The 17,606-nt window shown below is 31.6% G+C and overlaps 1 long non-coding RNA gene across 1 annotated transcript; it reads right to left on the reverse strand.

Moving 5' to 3' along the window:
* Window positions 1-7,530: 7,530 nt before the first annotated feature.
* On the reverse strand, window positions 7,531-16,296 carry LOC127716027 (uncharacterized). The gene is made up of 4 exons (XR_007988708.1): window positions 16,114-16,296; window positions 9,276-9,443; window positions 8,648-8,862; window positions 7,531-7,825 (listed from the first exon to the last, which is right to left on the reverse strand). It is a non-coding gene; the product is annotated as an uncharacterized LOC127716027 (long non-coding RNA).
* Between the last annotated feature and the right edge of the window lie 1,310 nt (window positions 16,297-17,606).

Below are 17,606 nucleotides of genomic sequence, written 5' to 3' on the forward strand. Positions count from 1 at the left end.
AGTATAGATCAATTGCTTTTCTTTCACCCAAGCCATGCATATACTCAGAGGACAAAAAGGATAAAAAAACTTGAACACAAGTACAGTATAAGTAAACTTTTTGAAAATAAAATAGTTCCCTACTTTACCATCTTACTATTTTATGACGTATTAGGACCTAAATTAAATAAATTTTTTTGCAAAGTTTTAAAATATCCAGTTACCTTTAAAGAATAATGATAAGATCCGAAATAAGGTAACTTTAAACTGTGAAGGAAAACATGTATATATGATGAATCGTTCTAAACCCCAACCCTTTTACATAAGTCTTATAAAATAACCTTCTCATTATAAATTCTGATGTACGTATAGCACCTTTAACTAACAATTATAAGAAAGTTTAATTTAAGACCACTTAAATTCTAAATTCTTATTTGTAAATATATCCAGTTCTTACTTAACTTATTCTTACACTTCAGCACATTATGAATATTATTTTTAAAATTTTATGATGACAATCCTATGAATTAGTTATAATATTAATTATTTAGTAATTATTATTGCCTAAATTCAGTCATCTGTACATAATTAAATGTTTCCTTATGTTCTAAGGTGTATATAGTTGCTACAATTATACCCTATGGGTAATGCTCCACAATTAATGGAGGAATATACAAGAAACTGAACTGAACTGAACTGATTAATCGTAGCATGGAAGTACTATATTCAATATAGTACTTCCATGGTCTTAATATCCATCCAATGCATAGTAATATTTCTTTTTCATCACTTTTTTTATTCTTAAATATAAGCGTTGTCTATTTCTATCTGACAAGCACACACATGGACTTTTTCATTTGTATAGAAAGTCCCTGGCCAACAATAGCAACAACGTCCTTTTGATGATCAATTCATTATAAAAAAAACTACTAAACTCTCTAAACTAAACTATGTGGACAGTGGGTCATCGCACACAGGTTTGTTTAACAAGACAGCTGATTGGATAAATGTGATAGATTGTCACGCCTACATTAAACTGTTGTCCAATCAAATGCCAGCAGAAACCTGTCAATAAAAAGGTTATTGCAAGCGTGGATAAGTTAGAGATTTGATTGTGTATTCGATATTTGAACAAAAAGTTAGATAATCACTATTCGTTTAGAATTAAATTGCGAAGAAAGTGTTCGTGTAACAACCCTCCCCTTTTCCCGTTTTCGCCTTCTAATTTTTACACTTTCTTTTTTAACAGAAAAGTATTAAATATGAGCGTACTGCAAGTTTCTGAATTTTACAAGCATTCTATATAGCGACTTGTGATTTCGGGGAACGTCATATTTTCAAGATTTCACAGACCTCTGAAAAAGTTAGAACATACAAGTTTCATCTACCATTTGCAGAAAAAACAATACCAAATTATATTTGTAAATTGGAAGAGATTAAGAATTATAGTTTAATATCCGTACTAAAAATCGTCTGAAATATAACAAAACATATTTCTCTCTGCCTGAATGCAATCGAAAGCAAATTTTCATTTTATTCTTCATCTATTTGCAAAAGACGAAGAATTCTCCTTAAAACTGTAAATTATTAAACAGGCATACTAACTTTAAAGGATAAAATACAAGTTTGTACTACCATCCAAGGAAATAAGTGTTCCATAAAGTAACTAATCCTTAATTCACAACCGTGAAAACTCAGGACTCATTTTTGATATTTACCTGAGAGATCATAAAGGACATACATCTACCAAGAACTTATTATAACCAAAATGGCAAAAATGAAACAATATCTATTTTTTTTTTGGTAGACGAGTAGCAAATTGAATAAGGAAATGTTATTGAAAGAGAATTAAGATATATGATAATTTTTCCAAGCAAAGTGGCAAAAACATGCATATATAGAGTTACGTAGGTGCAAAACAAAACTATATATTAATAGTCAATTTCGACTATTTAATAAAGGATTATAGGTCGAACACGACACGATTCTTGATTTCCAATGTACATGATTTAAAACCGTGTTTTTTCTTCTACAGATTGCATTTTGAAGAACACATGCTTGGCCATGATCGTTGAATGTTCAGCGTACAATATTACATAATATTCAGGATGATTTCAACGAAAAGCAAACGAAAAAGATTTATTTTTTTAAATCCGAGCATTCCTTAGATTCAACATTTAAAACCGTTTTGCTTTACGCAAAACATATAAAATTGAGAATGACTGATGTACTTTTTATTCTCTCTAACAATTAGGATTGGTAGTCCCGACAGCTTTCTCTCCATTAGTAAGGGAGGTCCTGGGTAAGGGAGGTCCTATTCTTAACAGTAAGCGAACACTGAAAAGTCACAGGACAAAAAGTCACAGGACAGGAAGTGACAATTGTTTAAGTATGTAATAGAAATATCTTGAAAAATTACTTTGTATTACATATATTCTTTTTACAGTTTATGAAATTGTTCATTAGCCTTGGTAAATGAAGATTTATTAAATTTTAATCATGCAAATGATATAATATTTCTTAGCACCATGAAGCTGTTTAGGTACCAATCCACTTTGATAGTTTGTTTACTAAACAATTATTTGTTCATTTAATACATTTGTTTACAGAGTTGGTTTATATATACAATAGTTCAAGATACATACAAAATTTATTTTTTTAAATAAGTAGTTTCTCTTTTTCAAAGAAAATAGTCTCAGAAACTGAATTGTGACCTTTCGTCTGTGACCTTTTGTCCACAAGCACGCATTATTTATGAGTAAAGTTGGAACAAAGGTCAATTTGGCTCTGATTCACAACAATTGTTCTCTTGTTAACATGACCTTTTTTGTCGACACGCGCTCGCCGTATCAGGCTAGAACAAACCAATGCATATCAATGTCACATGTGTCTTTTCCTCGACTGAATGTTATAACAATATTAATATTGAATACAATTGTAACGTAATGAATTGCATTTGATCCTAGTCCTAAGTTTAATTTTTGGTTGAATCAGTTGAACATCTAAGTGATCATCGATGTGTAATATTTGACACTGGACATTATTTTAGGAGCGATGCAATACAAATAATGTATTTCTATCAATCATTTACTTCAGTTAAAGACTTTTGAATGTAACAATATGGTACAAATCGATTTGATTTACTGAATTGCATATTTCTTTTTATCGAAATGAAAATATTATAAACTGCTCCCGGTTAATATAAATAAGAAGATGTGGTATGTGTGCCAAATAATCATCTCCATCCAAGTTACAAAGTATAAAACAATTATAGATTAAAAATACGGCCTCAACACGGAGCTTTGGCTCACACCGAACAGCAAGCTATAAGGGTCCCCAAAATGACTAGTGTAAAACAATTCAAAATGGAAAAACAAAGGTATAATCTATAAGTACAGTCATTTCGCTACGTTATTCTATAGCTTTTTGGTCAATTTCGAAAAAGCCAGTAAGCATCTCACTGTTTTTTAAATGAGAAGTAACGCTGGTGTTATAAAAAAAATCTGATACGAAACAGAAATATAAACCGTACACAAGATTTTATCAATCGTTGTTTGATATTTGTCTATATGATTTATTCTTGTATTAGTTCTTGCTAAAAAAAACTTGATGATAAAAAAAAATCAAGAGAGGTATCGAAATCGGTCTTTATAGGTACCTAATGGTAAATATAAACTGTCAACTAAATTCTTAAAATATTCTTTATTCTTGTTGCATTTTTTTGGAAAAAAATAATGTTTTATTTGTCAATGTAATAATTTTACCCGGTAAATCCTTATATAAGATAAAACATGGAACTTTATTCATTTTACGTCCATAGATAAAACATCATAAGCGTTGCATGGGTAATTATTTAGATAGTTTATGACAACCCGTTTCGGTTGACTGCTTAGATAATCCGTTTATTGAAATGTAAATAACTTTCACCAAGCAACTGTCATCTATATAATATTTAAAAATTTAAAGTAAATTAGATACTTAGAATATATTTTTCTTGACAAATTTTATATGGATCAGAACTATTATTTTACATTAGAAACAAAAAATGTTTAAGAAAATTTCAGAACATCTTTGGGATATATTACTTATCATTATATCTTTACAGGCGGAATGAATAAATACAGGACTACTTTATGTCAGAAAGCACGACTGCAACGTTTTAATGACTAACACATTTCCCGGTTAAGACAATTAATCTTTTCTTATATAACCAATTAAATGTTAAAAATTCTATCGGGAAAAAATGAATTGTACGTTTGCATACGTTATTTAATGAAATAGATATACAGTATTACATTAAAAGACCACAAAAGAATATCCTCCTAGCTATGCCGATTTTATTCATAAAGGGGAGTAACCCCTGATAAACACAGATAAAGTGTCGCTCGTTTTATTTAAAATATTTAAAATCTTAACACGACTGAACACGATCTTACAGCAACTAAACAGATTTTTTACCTTTGGTCTTATTTTATCTGAACGTGATCTAATCAAGTCTTATTTGAACGCTAGAAGAATCTGTCTTGTTTATCTTGACCCGACTGATCTGACTGAACACGATATATCGGAACAGAGTCTGAAAGTCTAAACCGGTCTTAACGTTTTTCCCTAGCAGTAAATCAAGGCGATTAAGACTTGATCAGACCAAAATGACCGTTTCAGACTTAAATCTTGCTACTAGTGATACCACTTATACTTTTGTCAAAATTCAAATTAACGACACAAAAACTGTATTTGTGATTTTACGTGTAATTCACAATATCCATCTTTCCCTGTTGTAGATTAAAAAAAAGAATAGATCGTAGATGTGGTTTTGGTGTCTTTCCAAAGGTTAAGCTTACCAATTTTCTTGCAGTTTTGCACATATTTCATGTAAAGGTGTCAATATAGTTGTTGTTAATGATTTTGCAAACTTTTGAATATGAAGTTGCGAAGTGTCAAAAAATATTCATAATTCCAAGAAGAGCACACAACTTTATGGCAAAAAAAATTAATATGTCGATAAAACAATTTAATAGAATTGCAGTCGTTAACCAAACTAAAAAAAAACGTTGCTTGTAATAGAATTTGATTGAAGGTTATTTGCGATTACAATGCATACTAAGTGTCTATCAAATCCGAAATTTAAATCTTGACATTATTTCACATTTTTTTAATTCAGGACTATTGATAGCTGACTAAACTGAATGAATTTTGGTTCGACAATCATCCGATGGGATAAGTGTTTTCTGCTAATTGTCGAACGTCGTGTCGTGATCTCGAGTTATAGGCATTTTTAATAGATATTTGTCAAATTAGCACATCCAATTATATCATCTATTCTTTCTTATAGAGGAATTTAGAAAGATTATTCCCTTTTGAGATTGATGTTTAACGGTGGATTGATAGTTCTTTTCGATGAATCACATTTTTCAAACAAGTTTCAACACGTAGACATATAATTATGAAGACATTGCATGAATGCCAATAAGATATTCATTCATATTCATATTATGTGATCAAAATCCGATTAAATTTCCGACACACAGTGTTTTTATTAGTCAAATATAAGTATGTAAATGAAAAGGAAAGTAGATAGGCAAATTGCAAATCATTGCTTTTAACCTAATAATTACTAAGTATATGTGTTACAAAGTTGCAAAAAATCAAAATGTACTACAGCATTACAAGTTTTAAACGGATCAATGCTCGTTATAAAGCATCAAGCAGCATGCCTTTGAATGTCAGAACAGAAAAATGACGCGTACATATATAAAATTTAAAAACGTATGGCAACGTATAACCTCATCGAATATAGAAGAGACAAAATCATTAACAACTGGTAAAGCAGCCGATAATGCGTTTAGCAATTGACTTATTTTTCCCATCTAAAGCATTTATGTACATTTATACATTTGTATATGTAGTAAAAAACAGATACCGAATAACTGACCACACAACATTTACACTGAGCTGACAATGCTGACATTGTTCCGGAATTAGAAATAAAGTTAGATATTATTTGTCAATGTGAATATATACCACTGGGTTTATACTACAAACAGCAGGAATTACGTTCCCTTCCAGAAGACTATAAGTCATATCTATATCATAGTTTTTCTTATGGATGTGGCAATTATTTATTTTCTACATTATTATGTATTCCTTGTGTAACATTGAACAGAGTTTGGTATGAACAAGTAATACGATGGATATGTTAATTTAATAGCTCTTCTCCGCAATATGATACAGAATTTCCAAATTTCCATTGGCTATTCGTTAGGTCAATGATAACTTTCAAATATCAAAGACAGTGTAATACTTTTCATTAATTCGTTTGTGCACTGGTGGATTCTTTAACATGTTAGGACATGATTTATTCATTAATTATAATTGCCTCACTGTCACTTCAGTAATATTGGAGTAGTTACGTGTCTTTTGTTTTTAATGTTAATGGTTTTTTAACCTTCAAATTCAACTGTTTTGCTATAACACCATGGTCTCAGATAAGAAGAAAGACTGAGCTCTCGCAGTATATTTTACCTCGCTACATTTTACACCAGTCTATAATTCGTGAGCGTGTACTTCAGTGGTTCTCGTTAGTAGATGTCTATCATGTTCTGTTTTATTGTTTGTTCATAAATCATGCCGTTAGTGTTTTCGTTTGATTTCTGTAATATAAGCTCATGTCGAGTTGTATTTTATCTGACATAGGTTTATATTTGGTCATTGTTCAAGGTCGCATTGTTGACTTATTGATGTTTATACACACATCATTTGGACTCTGGTTGATAGTTGTCATAACACATATCTTCTTATTTTCATATAATTCTCCTCCAAAGCAACAAATAAATAACATTTCTTTATTTACTTTAAAAAACAACAATAAACCTTCTAAAGGATCGTGTATTATTGAAATGAAATGTAATAACTCTGGCTGATAGAAAGCTTGATCGATCGTCCAATGTCCGCATCACTCTACGCAGCTATGAACAAAATTGCTATCACGGCTTTGTGGCGTGAAGTACGTTGACCCGGCCTGATTAATTTGACCCGAACATATCACCGACGCTATAAGGAATGCACAGAAGTAGTAAGTTTGCCCAGAACTAATCAAGTTACCTTCCGGTTTGCAGATGAAACAAAGAAAACACTTATTTTATCATGCAAAATCTACAAATACAAACCGATAATTCGGTTATCTGGTTGACTTCATATTGATATTGTAAAAATTTGCTGCTCACTCGACATAAAGGATCAAATTGTATCTCGCAGCTGATCTTTTATAATATCAATATGCAGACAACCTGATATTCAGTTCATTTTACATTTTTACCCATTATGAAACCTATAACCCTTTTTTATATTTTCTGTATATTTTTTTGTGAGCTATCATTTATTTCCTTTTTTTTCTGTTCTCTTGCCAATTATTTGTTGTTTTTCCTTGGGTAAGTTTTTGTATCATCCATTCGTATTTCATGCTTTTTTTATTCTTTCGAACCAGACAAAATGAAGTTACATGGGCTTGATCACATAAGTTACATTTAAATACATTGAAACTAAACACACATAGTGTGTAGCAAGTTTTTAATTGGAAAATTGTTAACACTATCATAATTCAGGTAAAATCAGATTTATCTTAAAAGGAGCCAGATCCGGTACTTTAACCGGTCTATACAAATATGTTTACAATAAAAACTAATTGAATTATTGATATCAAATTTAAGAAAAGCATAATGTTCCATATATCGTGTGATGTCAGGTCAGTTGCCATACTCTTTTAAAACAAAACGTTGTCCTTATTAATCAGTTCTTGATAAGTCTGCACGTACTGAAATAACCATCATATCCGCTGGCTGTGCCATGTCTACAACACATTTTTTTTCATAAATTATCTCGTTCATTTTATTTAATATAGTATCCCATAACATAACCAAATTTAGATAAATTAAAAACACGAAAAGGATGTGCCTACAAAATAGTAATTGTACGCCTGATATCTTTGGTGTGTTTTATCACCAGCCCAATAGTCAGGAATTTGGAGTTGACAACTTATCATTGAAATGTTCATTTTCTGTAAATTATCTGTTTATAAAGTGTAACATAATTCGAATAACAGAAATGTATTAAGGTTTTCAATCCCCCGATGGCCTTTGTCGTATTTAGAAACTCTTTTTCGTTGTTTTTTTGGTTTTAAATGCAATTCAACTTTGCGTTTGACTTTGCCTTCAAATTATTCTCATTCGGGTGCAACTGTAGAGTCTTGTGTAGACGAACCGCGCGTCTTGAGTAAAAACATGTACGCCATGTATCTTTGATGAGTTTTCACACTGATTAAAAACCATTAAATAGCAAAAATCATTTCACGAATACTTTGTAAATTAAGACATTTCTAGTTAGTGCGTTAACAAAAAAAAAACAGTAAAAGAAGGCGTTTATTTGTAAGCCCTTCCAGAAATTTGTTGCTGCTGGACGAAAAACAACCAATTATCAAGCGATCAATCCCCTAGTTGGTCCAGTATCTTCCTGTTCATATATCAGTAAGATAAAGGATAAATATTATATTTCCTATACCATATCAGTTCGGGTTCTCAACTATCCGAAGATAGGTTACTGCAACCTTTATAATCTTCCTAAATTGACAATAATCGGGAAAATCATAAATATTAACGTATACTAAGTGCACAACCTTCGCAAACAATGTATCAATGTGGAGATGACTCCCTTTGTACTTTCTACATGTCCAGTTTCTATCTGTGAAGTGCTTTGTATAAAGGAACATAGGAATCGAGCAAATGCATTCATATGGACAGCATCTTTCTTTTATCAAGGACGTACATCCATCCTTGATCATGAGCACATACTCCGTAGTTCTGATTTACATAGAATTTTCGCTGAATATCTCTGAAAAAATGTATTTATTGGAAATTTTAAACGGAATTGATGGACTAACACGAAAAAGCAATTACATGAAATACTGTATAAAAGCAGACAACGTATCAAGCATCCTGATAATGTCTTTTAAACATGAAAAAAATATGTGTATCATTTGACCTTTCCTAATGCATGATATATGTATCTTCGTTTGTTTTTGTAGTTACTATTCTTCAACTTTAGAATGTGGTTTGAGGCAGAAACTTGTTTTTATGTCTATTAGACTGAAATACCAGAAAACGACTTTCAAGACTAGCAATAAAGGTAGGTTTTATATTTTGAGACGGTCTCACTTTCTCAAGAGTAGATTTTTTATAGAATATTGCAAAAAACTAAAATTTTAGCTTAAAATGTTATAATTTTATCAATTTTCAAAAACTTACCAAATTTTTCTTTTTTCATTTATATATATTTCGTCTTTTTGAACATTCATGCAAAAGAACAAAAGCTCTGGCAAAAATATCTCTGCACTTGTTTAAATATATTTCAAGGACAAGAGATAATCCCAAATGATCAATCATTTTTATTCTGCTGTACAATCTTCATCAGTCCTGAAGCAATAAAAAGAATCATAAGATAAAAGTTTAGCTTGAATCAATAAGTAACTTAAAGGAGAGCTAAAATTTTAGCTGGTTCCTTTTCAGACCAAAAGCTAAAATTTTAGTTTCCATAAATTAAGATAAAATTTTAGCTTCCATTATGATAAAATTTTAGCTTTGCAGAAAAAATGATAATTTTTTGCATTATTGACTTAACATAATATTGCAAACAAAGATACAATTTTAGCATAAAATTATAGGTATTATAACATCGATGATGGCATTACCTCTGTTAACCTTAAGATTAATTGATTGTTGGTTGCTTTATGTTCAGTGGCAAATAGTTCATGCATTTTGAAGACAAGAACAAATTAACAGACAAAAGGTAGGTCCTGTAATAGGACTCAAAAGGGATGAAATTTGAACTATCACTGGCTGGCAAATTGGACAGGACATAGAGTAAGAAATTTGACCTTTCAAACCCCACCTGTGCACAGCTCATCAAGTAATAAATGCTGAACAATTCCTCATGGTTATTTGCATAAACAAACAAGTGACTAAATGAGTTACTAGACATCAGGTCATATTCATGTAATGACTCACTGACATTAATTCTGAACAATTCCTCATGATTTGATTGGTATGAACAAACAAGTGGCTATATGAGTAACGGGACATAAGATCATACACTCACATACAGACATTAACAGTAATAAATGCTAAACAATTCCTAATGGTTATTGGTATACACAACCAAGTGGCTATATGAAAAACTGAAGAAAGGTCATATACTGACTTGCAAACATTAACAGTCATCAATCTTTCACAATTCATCATGGTTATTGGTATAAACAACCAAATGGCTATATAAGAAACTGAAGAAAGATCATATACTGACTAACAGACATTGACAGTAATAAATGTTGAACAATTCATCATGGTTATTGGTATAAACAAACAACTGGCTATATGAATAACTGGACATAAGGTCATACACTGATTTACAGACATTAACAGTATTGAATCCTTAACAATTCTTCATGGTTATTGGTAAAAACAAACAATTGGCTTTATAAGTAACTGGACCTAAGGTCATACACTGACTCACAGACATTAACAGTAATAAATGCTGAACAATTCCTCATGGTTTTTGGTATAAACAAACAAGTTGCTATATGAGTAACTGGACATCAGGTCGTAGATTGACTCATAGACATATACAGTAATAAATGTGAAACAATTCCACATGGTTATTGGTATAAACAAACAAGTGGCTATATGAGAATATTGACATAAGGTCATACACTGACTCATAGACATTCACAGTATAAATACTGAACAATTTCTCATGGTTATTGGTAAAAACAAACAAGTGGCTCTATGAGTAACTGGACATAAGGTCATACACTGACTCACAGACATTAACAGTATAAATGCTGAACAATTCCACATGGTTATTGGTATAAACAAACAAGTGGCTATATGGGTAACTGGACATCAGGTCATACACTGACTCACAGACATTAACAGTAATAAATGTGGAACAATTCCACATGGTTATTAATAAAAACAAACAAGTAACTGAACATAAAGTCATATACTGACTCATAGAGATTAACAGTAATAAATGCTGAACAATTCCTCATGGTTAGTGTTATAAACAAACAAGTGGCTATATGAGTAACTGGACATCAGGTCATACACTGACTCACAGACGTTAACAGTAATAAATGCTAAACAATTCCTCATGGTTATTATTATAAACAACCAAGTGGCTATATGAGAAACTTAAGAAAGGTCATATACTGACTTGCAGACATTAACAGTAATAAATGCTGAACAATTCCTCATGGTTATTGGTATAAACAAACAAGTGGCTATATGATTAACTGGACATGAGGTCATACACTGACTCACAGACCTTAACAGTAATAAATGTGGAACATCTCTTCATGGTTATTGGTAAAAACAAACAAGTGGCTCTATGAGTAACTGGTCATAAGGTCATACACTGACTCACAGACATTAACAGTATAAATGCTGAACAATTCCCCATGGTTTTTGGTATAAACAAACAAGTGGCTATATAAGTAACTGGACATAAGGTCATACACTGACTCACAGACATTAACAGTAATAAATGTGGAACAATTCCACATGGTTATTAATAAAAACAAACAAGTAACTGGACATAAAGTCATATACTGACTCATAGAGATTAACAGTAATAAATGCTGAACAATTCCTCATGGTAATAGGTATTAACAAACAAGTGGCTATATGAGTAACTGGACATAAGGTCATACACTGACTCACAGACCTTAACAGTAATAAATGTGGAACATCTCTTCATGGTTATTGGTAAAAACAAACAAGTGGCTATATGAGTAACTGGACATAAGGTCATACACTGACTAACAGACATTAACAGTAATAAATGCTAAACAATTCCTCATGGTTATTGGTATAAACAACCGAATGGCTAAATGAGAAACTGAAGAAAGGTCATATACTGACTTGCAGACATTAACAGTTATCAATCCTTAACAATTCCTCATGGTTATTGGTATAAACAAACAAGTGGCTGTATGAGAATATGGACATAAGGTCATACACTGACTCATAGACATTCACAGTATAAATACTGAACAATTCCTCATGGTTATTGGTAAAAACAAACAAGTGGCTATATGGGTAACTGGACATCAGGTCATACACTGACTCACAGACATTAACAGTAATAAATGTGGAACAATTCCACATGGTTATTAATAAAAACAAACAAGTAACTGGACATAAAGTCATATACTGACTCATAGAGATTAACAGTAATAAATGCTGAACAATTCCTCATGGTTATTGTTATAAACAAACAAATGGCTATATGAGTAACTGGACATCAGGTCATACATTGACTCACAGACATTAACAGTAATAAATGCTAAACAATTCCTCATGGTTATTATTATAAACAACCAAGTGGCTATATGAGAAACTTAAGAAAGGTCATATACTGACTTGCAGACATTAAAAGTAATAAATGCTGAACAATTCCTCATGGTTATTGGTATAAACAAACAAGTGGCTCTATGAGTAACTGGACATAAGGTCATACACTGACTCACCGACATTAACAGTATAAATGCTGAACAATTCCCCATGGTTTTTGGTATAAACAAACAAGTGGCTATATAAGTAACTGGACATAAGGTCATACACTGACTCACAGACATTAACAGTAATAAATGCTGAACAATTCCTTATGGTTATTGGTATAAACAAGCATGTGGCTATATGGGTAACTGGACATCAGGTCATACACTGATTCACAGACATTAACAGTAATAAATGTGGAACAACTCCACATGGTTATTAATAAAAACAAACAAGTAACTGGACATAAAGTCATATACTGACTCATAGAGATTAACAGTAATAAATGCTGAACAATTCCTCAGGGTTATTGGTATTAACAAACAAGTGGCTATATGAGTAACTGGACATAAGGTCATACACTGACTCACAGACCTTAACAGTAATAAATGTGGAACATCTCCTCATGGTTATTGGTAAACACAAACAAGTGGCTATATGAGTAACTGGACATAAGGTCATACACTGACGAACAGACATTAACAGTAATAAATGCTAAACAATTCCTCATGGTTATTGGTATAAACAACCGAATGGCTAAATGAGAAACTGAAGAAAGGTCATATACTGACTTGCAGACATTAACAGATATCAATCCTTAACAATTCCTCATGGTTATTGGTATAAACAAACAAGTGGCTGTATGAGAATATGGACATAAGGTCATACACTGACTCATAGACCTAAACAGTATGAATGCTGAACAATTTCGCATGGTTATTGGTATAAATAAACAAACAAGTGGATATATGAGTAACTGGACACATATGCAATTCGAGATAACAAATAAGTGGAATAAGTAATCACAGGTTGGGTTTTTTTTTGTGATTCGTAATTAAGCACAACATTCGCCATTACAATTATTTTTGTTAGTCGTGATAACGGATTAGAATCGTTATCACGGATTAAACTTGAATTTCTTGAAAAATTATCACAGGTTTTTATAATGTATGACGACAGATTAAATTTGTTATCACGGATTTGTATAAGTCGTGATAGCGGTATTATAAATTCGTTTCTCAGTTTAAGTTTTCAAAGTCAAATGCTGGGAATGTAAAGCCTAGCGCTGTAGATAAAAAGTAATGCGCTGGAGATATAAAGTCCGGCGCTGTAGATCTAAAGTCGAGTGCTGGAGATTTAAAATCCAGCGCTGGAGATGTAAAATCAAGCGTTGTAGATATAAAATCCTGCGCTGTCAATCTAAAGTCCATGCAGCGATGAAGCTGCAAATTAAATTTACATCTCAAGCGCAGGACTGTATATCCACAGCGCTGAACTTTAAAAACCACAAGTTTTTATCTGTATGAGACCATTAGGGCTCCGTAGGTGTCATGTAGCATTTCCGATGTCTTGAATCTTAACCAAATAATGGAAATTCAAACTATTAACGGTCGAACAAAATATGGATTACAAAGGAGAATTAGAGGGATTCACATTGAGGTTTAATCTTGAGTGGAGTAGTTGCCAAATTTTATTCAATGTTTATCTGCCTTCAAACCCAGAATAGGACGTGCAGTTTCAGAGGAGTTAAATGTCTATAAGAAAGAAACATTTTTCAAACATATTGTGAAGGTATTCGTCCATTCCCAGAACAAGAAAAAGATCGGTTTATTGTTTTGTTGTTTATTGCGTAATGTCCAGGGACAAATATTTGAGGCATGCTCAATTCATGGAGAAAGACCTTTGTAAAATAGAGGAAATTACTGAACATCCAGTGACATTTATTTTTGGATATCTTCTCAAAATGCCAGTATCTCCTTTAAAAACACTTGGGTGGGGTCGCTATATGACATGATCTCCCTGCATATTTATCAAACTGTCTCCTGATTAATAACTGGTTTAGTTTTAGAAATAATTCTTTCATGTCTATGATAATTTTATTTTAAGATAGAAATCCAGGCCTTGCAGTCATAAAAATTTTGAGCGCGTTGATCGTACTCAGACTCAGATATGAACCTATCAAAATTAAAATAATAAAGAAACCTAACTTCAAGGAAAATTCAAAACGTCCCTTATCAAATGGCAAAACCAAAAACTCAAACACATCAAACGAATGGAAAACAACTGTCATATTCCTGACTTGTTACAGGCATTTCCTTGTGTCAAAATTGGTGGGTTAAACCTGGTTTTATAGCTAGACAAACCTCTTTTTCTCATAAAATTCCATTATATTGACAACAATGTGTGAACAAAATCAAAATATTGTGTTTTTGTTGCTTCGAGCACACTTTTGTACTCCCGAGTACTGAGTAAAGTTTTATGACCGAAAGCCAAGGAATGTACTAATTAAGTTTTGTTTTCACCTTTTCATCTATAATTCACGTGAGCTTATCAAACATGTTATCATACATGTACATTCATGTGCACGAAATATATCATTTCCATTATCTTCTTTTTTTTTTAATAGTTCTGACATTTGAGTAAATTTATTTATATTACTTTTTAAATGAAACTAATTTATTATGTAAACCCTTTTTTATACTTAAACGAATATCAAAATCAGACATGGATCCAGTGGTTAGCAAGTAGAATTGTTTTTAATATATACATGATGATCTATTATCTTACATCTAAAAACATGTACATGGAAGTTTTATTTGTTAAACCAATTTGCCTAATGAATTGCTTCCTTAGTTGCACATTTCCGTTTCATAGTATACATTATTGTCAAGTATAATATTCTAATCACATTGGCAATCGACCTTAAATTTCGTTTGTAAAGGTTTAAGCGTTCCGTGTGATGGAATACAGTAAATCGGTACGAATGCACACAACTTATTAAAAAAGTGTTGATATTTGAAAAAAATCTAAAGAAGTTTTCATATATCAATTGCCTTTTTCCTGCCCTTATCCAGCATACCAAAATTTCTGTAGATATTCTAATTTCCGAAATCAATCGCTGTCCAACTACTTTTCATAAGCTGACTATTTGAAATTTAATTTGTTATCGTACTTTCATAGTTCTAAGTGTTATCATTTATCATAAAAAAAAAGTTCAGATTTAGCAATTTAACCAGAAAAAAGACAAAATAGTTCAGCAATTCATATGTTTATAATGCAGTAATAATGTATCAATTTGATGACAGAAAAATAGACTTCATTCCAAATCAATAACTACAAAACATCTTCTTAAAGCGTTACTGCATCCGGAAAAATTTGAGATGATGACACTTTTCCTGTTTTATCAAAACCTATTACTCTTTTTATAACAAGAGAAAATATAAAATATTCATTGATCACTTCTATGTACATCAGATGTAAACATCTCATATCTTCGGGGCTGACGCCCCTCATACATGAGAAGCTTTCATCTAATACTAGGACAAGTGACATTGCCATAACAATAATAAGTCAAAATGTCATAAGTAATACAACAAGTACATTAATACATGTACATGTAGGACGTGAACAAAATTCATATGTCTATTTATAATAAAGTGCAAAATAGCAATCAATAGAACATTGTAATGTGCATATTTATGTAAATAATACGATCGAATAATAGAGGTAATAAATATATTATACATACGTGACTTCCTGATAGATTACGTGTTTTATTATCCGGTTATAATTTAGTTTACATAACTGTATGATAGTATATGTTTTCTGAAAACCAGTATTTAGGTCATTAAATCGATATTGTGCATAGTCTTTTGAAATGCTCGGTTTAGCCTTTTAACATGTTTCGTTAACCGATTTTACAGCATTGTTCAAGCTCGTTGTTTTATATGAAATGATTAGTTTATAATGTAATGAATTAAGTCAGATATGATATAATTTGCAGGTCATTAATTTTACACAAATACATATTCATATCATATGTGTACATTACCATGCATAAATTCATGCATTTGAAGGTGCCAATAAAGTTACACGTTTATTTCTTTGAAGGATATCTTACTATGCTCATAGGTGGAGATCGCGAAAATAGTAATGCACTTAGTCAATCAAAAAAGACGAAAAATGGTCACAAAAAAACCCCCCAAAAAAAACGAAATGAACCGGAGCTAGAATGTAAATTTGTTTTGTTCAAATATACACATAATTGCATTTGTCTATAGATTAAACATTGTTGATTTACTTCCCTCATTGCAATAATTGATGAATAGGAAAATGTGCATTATGTATAAAAGTATGTACACACCATAACTTGTCGTATCATGCTTTAACTGTAAGTATTAGATGTAAGTTTTTCCTATCTGAGGTGCGTTAGCCCCGAAGATATCAGACAATTATATCTGATTTACATAGAATTTTAACTAAATATTTTATCTTTTCTATTGTTCTAAAAAGTCTTAGAGCAATTAGTTTAGATAAAGCAGGAAAGGTGTAATTTTCTGAAAATTTCCAGATGCAGTAACACTTTCAGAAGATGTTTTGTAGTTATGGATTTGGAATGAAATCTTAAATGTGTCTATTTTTTGTCATCAAATTGATACCTTTATTACTGCTTTTGATTGGCTATATAATATTAAGAATGGAAATGGGTCAACACAGCAAGAAAATCTCGCACCCAGAGGCGGGCTTCAGCTGGCCCCTAAACAAACATGTGTACTAGTTCAGTGAGAATGGACGTCATACTAAACTCCAAAACATATAAATGAACTAAAATTAAAAATCATACAAGACTAACATAGGCCAGAGCCTCCTGACTTGGGACAGGCGCAAAAATGCGGCGGGGTTAAACATGTTTTGTGAGATCTCAACCCTCCCCCTATACCTCTAACCAAAGTAGAAAAAAACAAGCACACAGCAATACGCACAGTAAAACTCAGTTGAAGAGAAGTCCGAGTCCGATGTCAGAACAGATATCAAAAGAATCTAAGCAAAATGACAATGATACATAAATTAACAAAGGACTACTAGCAGTTATTGACATGCCAGCTCCAGACCTCAATTAGACTGATTGAAAGATTATGTCTTCATCATATTAAAATCAAGCACAGTCCCTCCCGTAAGGGGTTTAGTAGCATACCATCATAAAATATATGAGAAGAACATAACCCGTATCATGCCAACAAC

This window comes from Mytilus californianus, unplaced genomic scaffold, assembly GCF_021869535.1.
Source record: "Mytilus californianus isolate M0D057914Y unplaced genomic scaffold, xbMytCali1.0.p SCAF_9, whole genome shotgun sequence".
NCBI classification, from domain to species: Eukaryota; Metazoa; Mollusca; class Bivalvia; order Mytilida; family Mytilidae; genus Mytilus; species Mytilus californianus.